Source organism: Tiliqua scincoides, chromosome 3 (assembly GCF_035046505.1).
Source record: "Tiliqua scincoides isolate rTilSci1 chromosome 3, rTilSci1.hap2, whole genome shotgun sequence".
Taxonomy (NCBI): domain Eukaryota; kingdom Metazoa; phylum Chordata; class Lepidosauria; order Squamata; family Scincidae; genus Tiliqua; species Tiliqua scincoides.
The window spans coordinates 6765991-6783366 of record NC_089823.1 but is presented as its reverse complement, the minus strand read 5'-3'; the positions used below and the strand labels follow the sequence as shown (position 1 = coordinate 6783366).

The 17376-nt window shown below is 45.5% G+C and overlaps 2 pseudogenes; both read left to right on the top strand.

Annotated features, from left to right (window-relative positions):
* The first annotated feature begins 3251 nt into the window (after positions 1-3251).
* On the top strand, positions 3252-3371 carry LOC136646437 (5S ribosomal RNA; annotated as a pseudogene).
* A 208-nt stretch (positions 3372-3579) lies between these two features.
* Positions 3580-3699, top strand: LOC136646436 (5S ribosomal RNA; annotated as a pseudogene).
* The last annotated feature ends 13677 nt before the right edge of the window (positions 3700-17376 follow it).

Sequence of the window (17376 nt, the reverse complement as noted above, 5' to 3'; positions counted from 1 at the left end):
AGGAGAACTTACCTGAGGGGTCATTTTCACATTTCATACCCATTCAAAGCACTCCTGAGGCTCAAAAGTGGCCGATATAAGGCAAAAATAGCTGCATCTTACAGACTTGGGAGTTGAGTCTTTCCCTTCCTGAAATGGAATAATCTTTTTTTATTTTTTTTAAAAGAGGAGTCTTTTTTACTACGATAGGCTATTTTGTTCACCCGTTCTTTTGTTCTTGTGTGAGTTCGACAGAGTACGTATTGCTGCAAAACCGATCTTTCGTTTGAAACCCCTTTCCAGCTGGGGAGTGGGGAGCAAGAACAACACACACCGCTATAATAACTTTTCTTGCACTTGCTCTCAGATTTAAAGCACCGATGATGTATATTTGTCAATGGCGTACCCTCCTTAAATATATAGTATTCCTGTACACCAGGTCAAGTGTCTTAACAGTCATCTTTCTAGGATGCAAGCTCTTCATGTAATAACAGGGATGGCAGTGGGCCAACGGATGAGAGCAGTTGCCTCAGTTCTTCCTGAGGATGATCTTCATGAGGCCCCGTATGGATGTTGCACAACACTTTTTGATTTTACTTTCATGCAGCTGCAGAGGGGAGGAGTGCTTAACTATTTCTCTATAGCCAGCTTTCCAATTCAGAGTTCCCCCCCCAACTGCTTGCCTCTCTCCAATGATGAATGATCCCAAAAGTGCAATCTCATGCATGTCTATTCATAAGTAACCCCTACCAATCTCAATGGGAAGTACTGCCATGTACGTTTATATAGGATTGCAGCCCAAGTCTGTGTATCTTTTCCGCTGTGGGTTAAAAAAAGAAAAAGCTTGGGGTATTTATTTATTTTTTTAGTGAGCAGGCAGTCCACAGAGGAAGAATTAAGGACACACTCCACTACTGCTCTGATCAAGCTCAGAGCCCCACTGCAGCTGCATAAAAATAAAAGCAAAACTGATCAGAAGGCTCCCAAATAAGGGATATCCTACTCTACTCCTGCTACTGAGACAGATCAGTCATCCCAGAAGTGTTTGGTTTATATCAGCTCCCTGAAGTCTCGGACAAGGCACTTCACAGCTCTGCTGAGATATCTTAAGTATAGATACCAGGGACAGCGCCTGGGACATTATTGATATAACACAATGCAGGGTGGTTTCTCATGACCAAATACTTTCTATTTTTCTTACAATGCAGCATGACCATTCCTACTTCGTTCAGAGAAAATACACATCCATCATTATACCAGGAAACCTAGATTCTGTTACCAAACAGGTTAGGCAAATTTGCTTCTGTGCTGTAATTTAAAATCAACCCAAAGATCTATATTTCTGACAGAATTGGAATGTTTTTGGCAATGATAGTAGAATGAAAAGGTATGAAGAAGGGCAACAGGTAAGCTGAAAGAGTGGGCACTGGGTAGATAGTAACCATGGGAGTGGTACAAGGAACATTGTAGGGTACTGAAGTCCCACTGACCCGCTTATCACTGGAAGGGCAGCCCAGTTCCAAGTCCTCTCTGTGATCTCACTGTTGTATATTCAGGTTGATTTTCACAGCCCATGTGTGTATTCTATGTGAGCAGGCCCTCATACACTCATGCATGTGTGTGGCCTTCCCAATATGGGTTGGGTTGTAGACTGAACACGTTGGTTAGGCTCCAAGGCCAGGATGCACATGGGTGGGCATCTGCCGTAAGGTGGGGGAAGGGTGTCCCATTAATCCATTCCAAAAGCTCACTTGCACAATAGGGGCTTGAGGATTGCAGCTTGGGCTTGAGCATTTTAACATGAGATGAATTTACTCCTCAATTCTTAATGCGTAATGTGGCTCTGTGAAGCCACATCAACATAGTGAGATCTCAAGTTGTCTTCCTGAGAGCTGCTGGTTGCATTAGTAATTTGTTTGATGGCTAATGTCCAGTTATTTGTAGGATTACCGCAAGGGCTTTTTATTGCCAAGGTGCAAGTTTTTAGCTTTTCAATTACATGTGGTTCACCGCCCTATTCCACCATGCGCAAGTACTGTCTGCAGTGTGAAATCCAAGCAGCAACTCTTGCATGTGATTTAAAAAATGAATATGGCACCAGTAAGCCACCAAGGAAGGCATAAGCCTGGGCAAACCAACCCTGGGCCACCTAGACCCTGAGATTTAGAAATGAACTAGGATATACACTCATCCTGAATCAGCTAGCATGATTCCTAAGACTTGACCCCCTCCTTTCTGTTATTAGGAATGGGGGGGGGGCCAATGGAGAAGACATCTTAAAAATTCAGATGACCAGTTAGAAGGGGCCACTGTGTGATACCAAAACACATTGTCTCCATGCAGCCAGTCCATCACTCTGTAAGAGTTGTAGACTGCGCCACTCTATCCCTTGTCCATTGTCTTCAGTACTCCTGGTGCTGAGGAGGACAGCAGAGAGAGGGGGTGATGAACGCGTGCTAGGAGAATGAAAAGTTGGAGTACCAACTTACAGGGTATGGGGTGGCAGAAGATACCTGACTGCAAAGCATCCACGCAGAAGCCCGCCTCCCCATCTTGCATCATTATGTTATCTTGGCTTCATAGGGAGATAAGGGGGGGCCTCAAGATGGTGCAGAGATTTGAGCCAGCCAGCAGAGGGGTCTCTTGCCTGGAGCTACCCATGGCAGCCAGAATGCCGCATCTGATTTGAAGCATTTCATGCCATGTTCTAGCTGCTGCAGTTTAAGCCACTTGCATACAAGCTGAACCTCACAGGATGTAAAATATTTATACTAAGCTCTCCAAAGGAGCAAGAGGCCATTTGCCTGGTAGGTCTTACTGAAAATATTTCTGCACCATTTCTTTGTCCTGAGCCTCCTTTTCTTCTTTTTTTGCCAACTTTCTAGCATTTAAATTGCAGACATGGGGACATTAGTGCACATGTCTGCCTGAAATGTGGTGTCCCATGTATCTATGGGCTCAAACAAGGTACTTCCCAGACTTGGAAGGGGGGACTGCTAGGAAAAACCCTACGCACAGACCCAAACTCCTCAAAAGTAAGGGCAAGGCAGACCCTTAAAAAGAATAAATTGAAGCTGCTAATTATAAAACGGGGGGAAATTGGGCTTCATAGATTGGTATTGTCAAGAAGACTAAATATCAAAATTGTTCTTTGCAAGGTGAGCAGGAAAATGATTTGTGATATAGCACATTGCCTATTACAACCTCCTAGTGTGTGACACTCTCATGCCTTGGTTTTCAAATTTCCAACATGCAGAGAATCCTTTTTACAAGGATTCAGCAACTGTTACCCTGCGCATGCCTGATCTCGTCTGATCTCGCAAGCTAAGCAGGGTCAGGCCTGGTTAGTACTTGGATGGGAGACCGCCTGGGAATACCAGGTGCTGTAGGCTTATACCATGATCTCGGAATCTAAGCAGGGTCAGGCCTGGTTAGTACTTGGATGGGAGACCGCCTGGGAATACCGGGTGCTGTAGGCTTATACCATAGTCTTTCGAGACTGAAGGTTGCCAACCAACCTGAAGGTTGCCATCTTTTGAGGATTCTCTGTTCTACTGCCAGGGAGCCAAATTTCCAACATGCAGAGAATCCTTTTTACAAGGATTCAGCAACTGTTACCCTGCGCATGCCTGATCTCGTCTGATCTCGCAAGCTAAGCAGGGTCAGGCCTGGTTAGTACTTGGATGGGAGACCGCCTGGGAATACCAGGTGCTGTAGGCTTATACCATGATCTCGGAAGCTAAGCAGGGTCAGGCCTGGTTAGTACTTGGATGGGAGACCGCCTGGGAATACCGGGTGCTGTAGGCTTATACCATAGTCTTTCGAGACTGAAGGTTGCCAACCAACCTGAAGGTTGCCATCTTTTGAGGATTCTCTGTTCTACTGCCAGGGAGCCCCTGTACATAGGACTCGGAATCCATGTTCCAGGGCAAAAGCTCAGTTCACGCCAGATGGTAGCCTGACCTACTGGGCACTTTTTTTGCCTCACATGAACCAAATGCATCTAGAACATACCCAACACTTTTCTGTGGACACATATCACTGGGGGAAAATCAGTAGTAGTAACTGGCAAGCTGTCCTTGGGTGAAGCTTGGCTAGCATTTCTGAAATTCTCACTTTCATTGAAGAACTCCTGATAGGTTGGGAGAGAGGGAACCACTGCTCAAATGTAATGCATTCCTTATATATATCTTGAGGGTTGCCATCATGAGAGTTTCTGCATCAACAAATAATTTTGATCACCTTGATAACTTATCTGATACAAAGGTTACCATACACCCCCTACTATCACTAAGTGGCATTTTGATTTGCAATTTCTTGAAGACCCATTTGTTTTCTTTAGAGTGGTACAATTTTCTTGTTTTTAGGACCAAAAGATTCTTCACGATTCCTTATTCCCTTGTTAAGAAAACTAATTATGGCTGCAATTCTATATACACTTAACTGGGAGTATGTCTCTTGGAATTCAGTGGGACTTACTTCTGTATAGAATTGCACTGTAAGAGTTATCAACACACACACACACACACACACACACACACACACACAGAGAGTTTATGAATCAAGATTTGTACTGAGCATGGCGAAAGAGTTGCATTAGTATTTAAACTCTGGAGAATATTTGAACAGAGTTCTCCATGACTGCATAAATTACTGTTTTGTTTTTTTTTAAGAAATCATAGGTAGCCATGTGGTTTGTTAGGGGAGAAACCTAAATTCAAAGTAGGAAAATACCTTTATTAGAATGACCTAAATATCACACTGAGTAAGCTCGGTGACATCCAGCCTGAATAAGAGTTCTGGAGAACATGAAAACCTGCTTACCTTTGTGTGAGCTCTGGTCCTAATAAAACAGTACTCAAGTTTTTTGTTTTAGAAAGATCATATTGTTGGGCTTGTAGAATGCATTCAAAGCGATGTGGGTTCAGCTGATTGAGTTTAAGAGACACACTGTTTTTCTGTATATACGTTAAGGCCCAATTCTATCCAACTCTCCAGCACTGGTGCAGTCACAATGCAATCCCAAGGTAAGGGAACAAATGTTCCCATACCTTAAGGAGGCCTCTGTGACTACCCATCACAGGATGCAGTGCATGCCCCACTGGTATGGCTGCACCAGCACTGGAAAATTGGATCGGATTGGGCCCTCAGTCCTAACCATGCACTGGTGCACAGCAGACATAGTCCTGAGCACTAAGAATATGCCACTAGAAAAGAACTTTGGCGATGCTCTCTGATGGCACATTATATTGGTGCCTGACAACGTATATTGATGCATTTGGACCTATAGCAATCACTGAACTATATTCAAAACACCCAACAGAGAGCCATAAAGATTAGCAATTTGTGCCTAAGTAAGTAATGCATAAGTAGACATGCTAAACTATCCAATAGGTTCTTTATAGTATTGAACTCTTGTGCATGGAACCAAGATTTCTAACATGAGAGTCCAGAGAGAAATGAATGGTTAGAAAGGTTACCAAAAATAAGATGGAAAATTGATATTGAAGATATAGTAAAGTCATTACAACACAACCCTAGATATTTGCAACAAATAGCATAAGGCATGGAATTTCATTACAATCTTCTATGGGGGATCATTCCTTTGGGTCTATATGCAAAGATAGAGCAGGTCTAGGGCATACTTCTGAGCAAGATGAAGAAGCTATTGAAGTCTCTTCTCCAGCCTGTCCCCATCAAGAGAACAAATGCTCCAGATGACTCTAGCCACAGGGTGCAATCCAACAACAGTAAACTGTGATTGGTCCAGTTAAAATCAATGAAATACACAACTAAATGTGTAGCCCCATATCTCTCAACAGGACTACCCGTCACCAGTTCACAACTAGCTCTTGCTAGATTGCGCCATAAAGTGATGAAAAGTTTATAGCTGGCTGGCTTCTGAAGACATCAATGCGTAATAGGAACTAGTATACATGGAGACAAGTAGTAGCTTGAGCACTCATCTGAATTTACCATCCACTAGACACCATCCTAGAAGCTCTTTCTCCCTCTCTAAATAACCCTCACTGAAGTAAATATTATGAGGACTTATTGTGGGGTATAAACAGATACCAAACTCATATTGAACCTTAAGTCCTTGGAAACCTCATCACTGCAGAATGCCAGATGCAAGGGATGTCACCGGGATGTGGGTCTCTTGTTGTCTTGCATGTGGGGCATTTGGTGGGCCACTGTGAGATACAGGAAGCTGGATTAGCTGGGCCTTTGGCCTTATCCAACGGGGCTCTTCTTATGTTCTTATCATCTTTTCCCATGTTTGTACTAATGCCAACATTCAACAGACCATTATATCCCACCTCTGAGGCTTGCAAAGGAGCTCCCCAATTCCCCAAATGAATATTGGGGAGGAAAATTCCTAGATCTCTCAATACCTTCCCAGCAAGGAATGAATTAAAGTTAACACACTTGTTAAGGAAATAGCCAAACACTTTTTTACGACCAAAAAAAAAAAATGCTTTATATAAGAAAACTTTGAAACAGTTTGAAAAGGAGGACGTAGCCACACCTGTAATCCCAGCTCTGGAGATTTTGTTCTCATTACTATGTGAATTTCCTGACATCTGGAACTAATTTTTTATTTTTTATTGAGAATTTTTTTTTTTGTCTTGACACTTTGTGTTTCTAACACTGTATTTCTTGACTGTGTAAATAAGACAAGCCTGTAAATACATGCAGATGTAGATACCTTCTAGAAAACAAACATCAAAACAAAAAAAATCTCAGAACAGAAGTGACCATGTGTAGCCTTCGGTGACAAATAAAAAGAATATTTTGTGTTTAAAAAAAAGAGTGGGGGAGTTTTTGATGGCTTGGAATAAACTAAGCTTTGTTTAGACTGTCTATATACATTCAGGTGTGGATTTACAACAGGGCCTGGAGGAGTCAGTACAACAAAGGACTTACCCAATCCTTTCTCGAATCATTCCAATTTATGTATTATTATTATTATTATTATTATTATTATTATTATTATTATTATTATTATTATGAGTATTTATATACCGCTTTTCAACTAAAAGTTCACAAAGCGGTTTACAGAGAAAAATCAAATAACTAAATGGCTCCCTGTCCCAAAAGGGCTCACAATCTAAAAAGATGCAAATGAATACCAGCAGACAGCCACCAGAACAGACAGTGCTGGGGTGAGGAGGGCCAGTTACTCTCCCCCTGCTAAAAAAAAGGAGCACCCACTTGAAAAAGTGCCTCTTTCCCAATTAGCAGGGGTGTAAGCCTAGGGGTGTACTAGTCTCTATTTTTTTTTAAGCAAAAGCTAGTAAAAATTTTATTCTTATTACTATATACTAAGATCAAACAAAGAATTTTGTATGAACAGGTAATGTTAGAGTGCTGAAAATATATGCAGTTTCTGCCAGTGTACATAGGTTTCCTACTGTTCTTTGGGCACAATTTTTCAATTCATTTCTAAACTGGTCTGGACCTGGGACACAAGAAGGTCAGTAAGAGGCTCGGAACAGGTGGGTGTGCGTTTTCTTAAAAATTGTGCACTAGAGCTTTGCCTACCTGTTCAAGCATCCTATCACCATTGTGGCACCCACTGCCGGGCAGTGGGTGTTGTGTGTACCACCCAACACTGCCCAGCATACCACCAGTAGTACACAAGAGGGTTGAGATCCCCTTTTTAAGAATGTTCCAGCACACACCCTTGTATGCCCACTAAGTCAATGTTCTGAATCTTGTCTACGCAGTTCCGTACTCCCTTGACTGCAATGGGCTTGTAAATAAGTTGGCTTTTACAGTCCAAGCTTCTAATTCTTGCACATTTATAACACAAAAAGCCATCTCCAGGGATTTCAAAGTAGTTTTGCCCCCACCTCACCCAATTCACATGCAGTAGCCTGATACTGTGTTCCATCGATACACTGGCTTTGTGTTGAAGCTTGCCCATAACCAAAGTTTGGAAGGCAGTGGCACCTCCATTCACTCTGAAACCTGGCTCACAACCTGCCTTGTGGTGGAAGGGTTTGCTAGGAGACCCTCACAAATTCCACACAGCAAAGCCTTGTATAGATACCTCACCCCCCATGCAGCTTGATCATACATTTCAGAAGACCACTGCAGCACACCTCATAAAATGGCAAGGACGGGCAAATCTAGCACGGCTTGATGTGTGTCAAGTCACAAGTCTCCGCTTCCTGTGACTCAAGTCCTAACAGGGGCACTTTCCGAGTTGCCCGGAGCATTTTCACTTGAGTTGTTCCCTTTAAAAAGTCAGCCATGGGAATAAATGGGGCTGCTGCCAGGGTGTGTATGTGCGTCAAAGTTCTCTTTAAACACTCCCTTGCTGCCCCATCCCATCTGTAAACAAGCAGGAGGGTTCGGGACTGACTGTGAGAAAGAAGGAACAGAAACAGCAAGAGGGAGAACCCAATCCTTTGCAGCTACTCAGAAGTAGTCCCATTTTCACCAGTCATTCAATGTGGCTCCCTCCTCCTAAGTAACAATGAAGTAATGCATTTGGAAAGCGTGATTGTCACAAACCACCTCCTCTCCCTCCCTGGGCTTCTCCAGCCAGTCCCAAGGCAAGAACCCCCTTGGGCTCCTCCTTCTGCCCTATCTCAGCCAAAGAATATATCAGATCACCCATCCTTTGTCCAACGATCATCAGTTCTTTCAGAGATAGGCAAGAGAGCTTGCTCCCACCTCCTATTCCTTGCAAAAGCAAAACATTAACCCTTCCCTGCCTCCGGGTTGGAACCTCCCTGCAGCTCACCCAGTCTGAATGATAGCCCCATGAGGTCTTTTACACTGCAAAAATAGTAAGGAACACACCCAGACACACGTATACTCAAGTCCGCATGCATGGGGATGAGTGCTGAGTCAAAGGGCCCTTGACTTGAGTGTTTTGCCAAGTCTTCCAAATGTGTGACTCGAGTGCACACGAGTCAGCAAAAAACACCGATTATCATGACTTGGACTCGTCACCTGACTCCAGTTCTCATCCCTGTAAAATGGTTGTGGGATTCAGTTGGGCGAATGCAGTGGAGAACTTGCACCTCTCTCAGCCATGCTGAGAAGGCAAACAGGAAAGCTAAACTTTGAGGAAAGCCTAAACTTCAAACTAGGAGAAACCCCCCCCCCCCAGCGTACATCTGTTTATAAAACAACATCACAAAACTTGGCTTGACTTACACAGCCAAGTTAGATGCTCCTGTTGTTTAATTCTCTTGTCTTAGTACAGCAGACCCTTAAAATGTAATGTCCAGACAAATGAGGTTGGCTACACAAACCCTTTTATTTATGCCTCCAACCACAGCAAATGAGAAGTTTTGCCTGGCACTACAAAACCGTCTTCACGCTAACAGACTCACTTGCAATCGCCTCTAGGATGTGTTACATAACCAAGTCTAATCAGTCCCAATACGAGGGAACTCGTGTGCCCGGAAGGGATAAAAAGGAACTCTAGAATGTGACAGGTTTTGACCAACAACCTCCTTAATGGGAAATTCTGTTTGCCTTCTTCCAATAGATTAATATTGTACCAGCTTACTAACCCCACAGCCAAGGACACAAAAATATTCTAAGGACTGTGGGGAGAAACCAAATATGCAATCTACAAAGGCTCTGCTTTTCTTTTGCAGCACAGCAAGCAAAGAGTGAAAAGAGAATTTTTAAAAAATAATAGGACACTGCTTTTAAAAGGGTGCCCCCAAAGGTTTGATAATCGCACCTCCTTCATGAACTCACTAGGGAGTTTTAGGCAAGTCATTATCTTACAGCCCCCACCTCCTGTTTCCCACCCCCCTTCAATACAGGTAGGGCCAGTTGGGTGATAAGCTTCCAAACCACCCCTATATTTGTGTGCCATTTTTCTCAAGGCTCACAAAGAGATTGGTAAAACCTCATACAAAAAGATTCTCCATAAAATCAGACATACTGCACAATCACATCGAGATTACTTTTGTGCAGTGTTTTGCTGACTCGCACGTGGACAGATAGTGCTGTACCACACGGGGTGGGGAGAGTTGCCAAGATATCTCCTTGTTCTTACCTCATGTTCCTGTGTACTTAAAGTATAGACCAACCACCTCACCGCATTTCATTTACAATCAGGGAAGACTCAGGGATGAAATGTATGGCGCAATCTCACCACATCTAGTTTAACCCTGACATCTGGTCTACATGAGCGGTAGAATGAAGCAGGAGTTGGGTGGCAGTGTTCAAAGGTATATTGACTCAGATTGCAGATGACAGCTCAGATTCATGAATGTGACCTAATGAGAAAACCACCCTGCTAATGGAACACCAGCATCACAGAGAACAAGCTGAGGTGGAACTTTTTATCCTGATATGCTAGTTTTCTACTTACTGGGAGTTGTTCAAGTGCAACCCTGACTGATTTCCTGTGCTGCAATGCAGCTGTGCTGGAACAGCCTCTCACATAACTCCAGAACCAGAACTCCAGCTAAAATTGAGTGGTGGGAGAGTTAGGACAGACAAAAGAAAAAATTTCTTTACCCAGCATGTGATTAGTCTGTGGGACTCCTTGCCACAGGAAGTGGTGATGGCATCTTGCCTAGATGCCTTTAAGAGGGCACTGGAAAAATTTCTGGAGGAAAAGTCCATCACAGGTGACAAGCCATGATAGGTATGTGCAAGTTCCTAATTTTAGACTACCTGGGAATGCCAGGGGAGGGCTCCAGGACGCAGGTTGTGTCTTGCTGTCTTTTGAGCTCCCTGGAGCATTTGGTGGGCCACTGTGTGACACAGGAAGCTGGACTAGATGGGCCTTTGATCCAGCACCGCTCTTCTTATCCAGGGAGGGGAAAGAGGCTGGTCTCCCCAAGGACACGGGACATTTGTCCCCTTGCCCCAGGGCAAGCTCCAGCAGCCGCTATGGGGCTGATTTTTGCATGAGCAAAATTACTGCTGGAAGTCTGAGCAGCCTCATGTTGGGGAATCAGGCCCGGAAGAGGGGGATAGGCTATGGCAGGAACCTTCCGTTCCAATCCTGCCCCCATCCTGAGCCTGAGCTGTCCTCCTCCCTGCCCTTGTTTTACCCTGCCTCTGCCCTTATACTGGTCCAAATGGAGCTTTGGCACCAGCCAGCCAGCAGGCCTTCCCCCCTGCGCCACCAACATCACCCTCATCATCAGATGTTGCCATTCTTGGGTATAAATACCCAAGAGCCTGAGCTGTCCTCCTCCCTGCCCTTGTTCCACCCTGCCTCTGCCCTTCCACTGGTCCAAGTGGAGCTTTGGCACCAGCCAGCCAGCCAGCACAGGCCTTCCCACCTGCGCCACCAACATCATCCTCATCATCAGATGTTGCCATTCTTGGGTATAAATACTGATGTCACAGTGTGACTCTTAAGGCCAAGAAGGTACTGCAGGGCTGGCACCAGCTTGCACAGACATACCACACAAATTCCCTAGTTTTAATGCAGCTTTAATCCTTTCCTCACAACATGGGCATTTAAAAGAAGAAGAAATAGCTAGAGAGATACGTTTATCACCTTCCTGGGGGAGAGCATTCCATGTTTTAGTGATGACACTGTTAGCTCATCCTACCTTTGCAGAGCTCCGACACCCACCTTCTGACCTCACAACTCTGCAAGGCAGGTGAGGCTAGGACAGTGGCCCAACCAGGTGTTAGCAGAGCTGTGGAATAAAGTAGGCATGTTCACAGCAGAGCTGAGTTACACAAAATGTCATCATGCAAGAGAAGCAACAGGTCATGGTTACTTGGGCGAGGAGACATAAAACAAGAAGACCCGACAAGAAGTTAATGAGAAGTCTAGTAAAAGTGGGAGACAGCACTCTACAAACATTTGAAACTAGGGATTGAACAGGTGGCTGGTTCCCCTACTGGTGGGGATTAATGCATACACTCACAGCCAATGTACAGCTCAAGCTCATGTGCGGTCACTCTTCCAACACCAACATCATGACTGGGGGAGGGGAGATTTTTCTCCCCAGCTCTACTCCAACACTCTGACCATGACACCATAGTAGTGGCACACCACCAGAGAACAGGCCCCTTCCTGGTTACTGCTCACCTCTCTTCTGAGAAGGCCTTCAAAGGAAAGTCTTAAACTGGCTGGGACACTACGCCTCTGGAGCTTCCGTCTGTCGTCAATTCACCCCAACACATTTTGGTCCATGCCCAAAGTGTCCCTTGTAAATGAAATTGGAAGTCCCACGCTTCCAGGTTTCACAGCAGCGTGCAAGCAGCATGGTATACTGGGGGGGGGAGTTCTTTTGTACCACAAAGCGGTGGACCCTAGCTAGCATCAGGTGACATTCTGCACCCTCCCTGTGACAACAAGCACATAGGAAGCAGGCACAATTAATCCTCATATTTCACATGCTGAGAGTGTTTTCAACCTAGGAGAGCATCAAAACAATCAAACAACAACAGCTCCAAAGGGGAAGGGGTGCAAAGCAATCAGTTTTGCCGGGAACCTCAAGTGTGCAAGGGTCGCTTTCCCCTTCCCTTCGGGAGCCAGGCATATGCTTCCGTTTTGCTCCCACCCCTGGAATGGCTCTGAAGGGGAGGGGTAGGGGGCCTCTTGCATGCTGTGGTGAGGCTCTCTGCAAAACTTAGTGCTTTGCACCCCCTCTAGCTATGCCACTGAGAGCTACAGCCCCAGAAAATCTCTACCACTTTATTTAACTGAGCATATAGCTCAGACTAGAGGCGTTGATGCTTTTCTCTAGGCCACAGACACCAAGGCTTAGCCTTTCGCTTCTGATGAGATCAAAATAGTCCAAAGCAGTAAGGGATCCGCTCTCTGAGTTTGGCAACTACTTCACATGAGCATGTAATAGCATCTTGGAACCGTTACGCGTGTGCCATAGTTCTTTTTGACCAATAAATCAGAATTTATTTAATACGAGGGGAAAATACAGCACAGTATTTATGGGCGCCTGTTAACACAAGGCTCGCGCATATGGCCATGTTAAAAGGATGCATTGCTTCGTGGGAAAGATAGGGGGGAGTTGAAAATAGAAAATTGCCTTAGAAAATAATACGAGAGAAACCCTGCGGGACCTGGGTTGATACAGGGCTATGAAGCATGTGCCCCAGCTGCGCACTGCTTGATGCAATAGGCTCGGCTTTAAATAAAAGGCGGAAAGCCAAATGAAGCACCTCGGAGTCCAAACTGCAACACGGATTTAGAATTATGTTATCTGCTGTTGTGCAATATGGCCAGAATGTCATGAATGTGGCGATAGCGGGGATTGGAGAGACAGGGGATTAGGGAGCAGGGGAGATAGCAAACTCGTTCCCTCTGTTTGGCTTTCCTGAGATTTTTCTTTGCATCTGATGGTACGAGAATTAGTTTTGCTGCATCCCGTGGACCAGTCCTGACATGGCACCACAGAGATAAATGCCACTCAGGGAGACCAACAGCATGATCCTAAACCTGTTTACAAAGAAGTAGACTCTACTGGATTTGACAGGAGTTGCTCTTGGGTAAGTACTCTAAACCTTGCAGCCTAAATTCAGTTTTGTCTTGGACCAAAAGACCTGGGTGTTTGTTTTCTTGCCCAAAACTGCAAATAGTGTGGTGTAATTATTTGTACCTAGAATCAGGTCAGGGCCTATCCAGGTCAGGTTCAAATCCCCTCTTGGCCCAAAGTACATCTTGTGCAAAATTTCTGCCCAACCCACAGGGGTATATATTTGTTCCCTGTTGCATATATGCAACGTTGGGCAGAAATGGTTTGAAGGTGTTTGCCTCTTCAGAAGCAGCCATCTTGGGAGGGCCGATCCAGATCAGATCACAGCACACTGGGACAGACAATTGTTTCTTCCTATTTTTGCACTTGAATCCTAATCTGGCTCTTTCCCCCAGCCCCCAGCCCCTTGCTACTTTTGTTCAAGGCAAGGTACTTCCAGGCTTAAGCACATCTCTTAATATCACATTCTCCACAACCTGCAATTTGACTCACCACCAGGAAGCTCAATGAGTGACCTTGAACCAGTCACTGTCTTTCACCATAGCCTACTTTACAGGGGTGTTGTAAGGATAAAAGTGGGGGAGAACTGTGTGTTGCCCTGAGCTGCTTGGAAGGCAGGAAGGACTAAAATGAAGAGCATTTGTTGCTGTTTCCAAGAGGAAGGACATTTTTGCTTCTTGCTACCAGCGGGAATAATGTAAGTACTGTATACTGCATGGAGCAACCTACTTGTAATCTTAAAAACCACAGATTGCTGGACTAATTTCTTCCGTTATATTATCTTGCGCCAAAAAGGGTATTAATTATTATACTGCATTACTGCTTTGCTGGAATATGGCTCCGCCAGCAAGTGGAGGAGCTGCTTACATAGCGCACTGTGGTACCTGTAATACTTACCACGCCTCCCCCCCCCACCATTCATACTTCCACTAACTGAATTTGAAAGGGAAGAAGAGAATGGAATGTGGCAGGAAATGTATAGAAGATCATGTTGGCATCCTTTAGTCTCGGAAGACTAAAGAGGTATCGCGCTCTGAATGGTGGTTCTGGAACAGTGTCCTCTCCAGTACGCGAAGCCTGGGTAAAGTAGGTATGGAGGATAGGCTGTTACCCATGCAGCAAATCCCCCCTCTCCACGTCGCTGAAATGGTCCAATGGAAAGGCGGAGGCCAATACGGTTGGTTCCAGCGGCGTCGCAGGAGTTGCCAGAACGTGACTGTGTTCAGCCATGAACTGCCTCGGGGACTCCGGCTCCGGATTTTGCCTCGAGGTTGACTCCTGAAGCCTTTTCCATAACTGGATGTAGCCACAAGGCAGTGGAGGTTTGGGATCAGAGTTTTCCTTCTCTCAGATGAGCTGCCTTCCCAGGCTAACGAGTCCCATCTACCTGGTGGCTGTTTAGTCACCTCTTACGACAAGTACAGCCAAACCGAGGGCCTATTCTTATCCCCAGCCCCCAGGGGAGTGTATAGAAGAGTATCAGACAAACTGTAGCATATACCCTTTCTGTTATGTATGCTGAATATGTCTAATGGCCCAGTCCTAACCAAGGCCTGCGCCACTAGAACATGCGTTCTGCCAGCACAGGTGCCACAAAACTGCTCTAAAGTGCTTTGTGGCAGTGCAGGGTGCCAGCATGAAGCCAGTGAAATCCAGTGTGCCAGAGGAGCAATGGAAACCCGCTGGAGAAGGCAAGCCTGGTGCAAGGGGAGGGACAGGGTGGGGCAGGAGGATGGAATGGGGAGGAATTAGGGTGGGGTGGGTGAGTTGGGCCTAATCCTGACCCCCCCCCCGATCTGCCTACATGAATCAAAATGGACTTGCACCAATGATATCACTGGTGCAGGTCCAAGTTGACCCACTGAAGCTGCTGGGGCTTACCCCATAGCAGGAGCCCGAGGAGACCTCCAGTAGCTGAAAAGCCCATGTGGGATGCAGCATTGTCCATGGCAACACTGGTGCATCACTACACGGGGATTTAGTTAGGATTAGGCTGCCCATGAATCTTCAGTTAGGTTTCACTTAGTAGCTGGTTGTGTTGAATTCACCTTACAATATTTATATACCGCTTTTCTGGTCATCGGATTACCAGACCGTGAAAGATCCATCTTTCAAGAACCGCACAACATTTCAGATGGATCTTTCACAGTCTGGTATCACTTCTGGCCCGCAGTTGCCTCCCACGCTGGCTGACAAGCAGCTCCCTCATCTCTCACATGGAGGGCAGCCAAGACGCTTCTTCGCTCACACCAAAGAGCAGGTGGAATAACTCAGCTCAGCAGCTGCTTCAAGGTCTCGCCATTCACGGAGCTGCCGGTGGCCTAGAGCTGGCGACCTTCAGCTGTTACCTCTGGGCTAACGGAGGCTCTACCCTCTAGACCAGACCTCCTGCCTTATCAAAATTTCACAATTTCTTAAGGCTCAACTTGAACCCCTAGTAGCTGTGGACTTCCCAATAAAATGGTACAGTGGGAATTAAGCCAAGCACTTGACACACATTGGCCGAGTTCTGCTTTGTCATAAGCAGACAGAAAGTAGATTTGGGATCTACTCAATGATTTGCGGTAAAAGGTTTCTGAATTCACCTTTTTTTTTTTTTGACATGGCGGATTTTTATTTGACATGGCAGTATGCTCAGTTCTGGCACTGAAGACAAACCTCTGGGCTGAGCATAAGTTCAGAGGCCTCTGCCTCTTATTTTTAAGTGCAAGTCGATTTTCCTGATCCACTGTTTTAAACCTGGCTCCACTTGGTTGGACATCCAGGTTCTAGTGAAAGACAAGTAGACGGCATGGCCTGCAGTCGGCCCACTGCTATCCTGTGTGACACATCCAGGGTGACCAGATGTCATAACGGCAAAAGAGGACAAGGCACCCCAAAACATAGGACATTCAAGAGGACGTGACGAAATGAAAGCTAAAAACACTTGTATATTTATTTTTATGTTTAATTTTAAACACTATTATTACTTATAATTAAATTTAAATCTAATATACATATAATTTATTACAGATAATAACAAGAAAGCTATGTGCTGCCCGCTCACAGGGAAAAGCAGGTCATTTCTGTTCTTTTCCAGGGCACAAGGCTAGAAAAGAGGATGGAAAAAAGAGGAAAAAGAGGACGTTTGGTCACCCTGGGCACACTGTATGTGGAAATGCCTCTGGCATTCCAGAACCTAATGGCCAGGATGCAGTAGCATAGCTAGAGGGGGTGCAAAGCACTAGGTTCTGCATGGCACCACACTGTGGTGTGCAAGCAGCCCCTCCCCTTTGAAGCCATTCTGGGCTGCTAGCGCAAAACAAGGCCCACGAGCTAGGCTGCTGTTGGGATAAGTACATCCACATAATGTGGCAGTTCCTCAGCTTCTTCCCTGCCTTGCTCTCCCCCCAAGCGTAATGCCAAAGATGAGAGCACAAAGGCCTTATGAAGCCAAAACATTGCTTGATTGGTTTTCCTGCCTCTAAAGCAGCAGTTTTCAACCGGTGTGCCATGGCACACTGGTGTGCTGTGAAAGGTTCACAGGTGTACCATGAAGTATGGAGCACAGCGCTGAAAATCACTGAAGAACTCTTCTAGGTTCTGCAGCTCGGACAACTGTACATCTGTACCGACCACTGTAGTAAGGAATTGTCAGGTGGAGGACACCAGGATGCAGGTCTCTTGTTATCTAGTGTGCTCCCTGGGGCATTTGGTGGGCCGCTGTGAGATACAGGAGGCTGGACTAGATGGGCCTGTGGCCTGATCCAGTGTGGCTGTTCTTATGTTCTTAAACTACAATTCCCAGGAGGCCTTGCAGGTCTCTTGTTATCTGGTGTGCTCCCTGGGGCATTTGGTGGACCACTGTGAGATACAGGAGGCTGGACTAGATGGGCCTATGGCCTGATCCAGTGGGGCTGTTCTTGTGTCAGCAGAGCCGGCAGAGGAAGAGAGAGATGGACAATTTGTT